The sequence below is a fragment of the Anarrhichthys ocellatus genome, unplaced genomic scaffold (assembly GCF_004355925.1).
Source record: "Anarrhichthys ocellatus isolate YVR2014 unplaced genomic scaffold, GSC_Weel_1.0 scaffold1104, whole genome shotgun sequence".
NCBI classification, from domain to species: domain Eukaryota; kingdom Metazoa; phylum Chordata; class Actinopteri; order Perciformes; family Anarhichadidae; genus Anarrhichthys; species Anarrhichthys ocellatus.
Window position 1 is genome coordinate 1 of NW_022281078.1, and position 1,030 is coordinate 1,030.

Sequence of the window (1,030 nt, forward strand, 5' to 3'; positions counted from 1 at the left end):
TGCATGTTGTTCATGTGATTACTGTGAAGCAGCTCGTGTTGTCTCAGACGGGTTATGTTGCATACTGTTCATATACTTATGAGCGGTTTCATAGAAGAATGGTGTACATTTCCTGAAAAGGATATTTAGACACTTGGTTTTGTATGTCTTCCCACACATTTCATCTTTCAAAATAGTGTCATTTTTTTGTCAATTTTAATGAATTGGCAGTATTGTTAAATTAATTATGACTTGAGTTATTGTACTTTACTTGAGTATTTCTATTTCATGCTGCTTTATACTTCTACTCTACAACATTTTGGATGCTAATGTTCTACTTTTCACTCCACTACATTTATTTGACAACATTGGTTCTTTGCAGATTCAGATTAATACAAAATATAAATCAACTAATAAACAATGATGTATTTATTATGGATTAATTTAAGACACCCGGCATTATAAAAAGTATTTGAAGTTAGCTCAACCTTTTAGTTTTCTGTCAAGCGTACAAAATCAACACTCGCTTCCGGTTCACTTCCATTCTAAGCGAGCCAAGGTCAACAAACATTTGCTTGAAGCAAGTTTGCATCTTTGCATTTGCATGGAGTTCAACTTTAAAGTGTGTATTTTGGCCAAACAGTCCAGACCTACTGAACAAACAGAATTACTCAAAGAGCTGATCGATGTGGAGTTATTGAACCGTCACCTGCAGTCTGTTTGATGAGGGATCATTCAAACATGTTCCAAACTAAACCTTCAATAGATCTCAGGCTGCAGAGAAAAAACAAATAAGTATCAGTGACGTCTGTCACAGGTTTCGCAATGGCCGGTTTAAACCTGTGGGATATATTTGCACTCATTAGAGCCAGGGACATTTGAATATGGGCCAAGGAGAGGTGGAGTTGAAGCATGGCGAGATTCCATAAGTCAAGCAAACACAAGTCTGATCGTATTTCTCTTCTTAAGCTTTCATGTTTTTTTGGATAAAATCATGTTTAAGGCATTTAGAAGAAACGTTTTCATGAAGCTGCTCGGGGACATCTGGGGA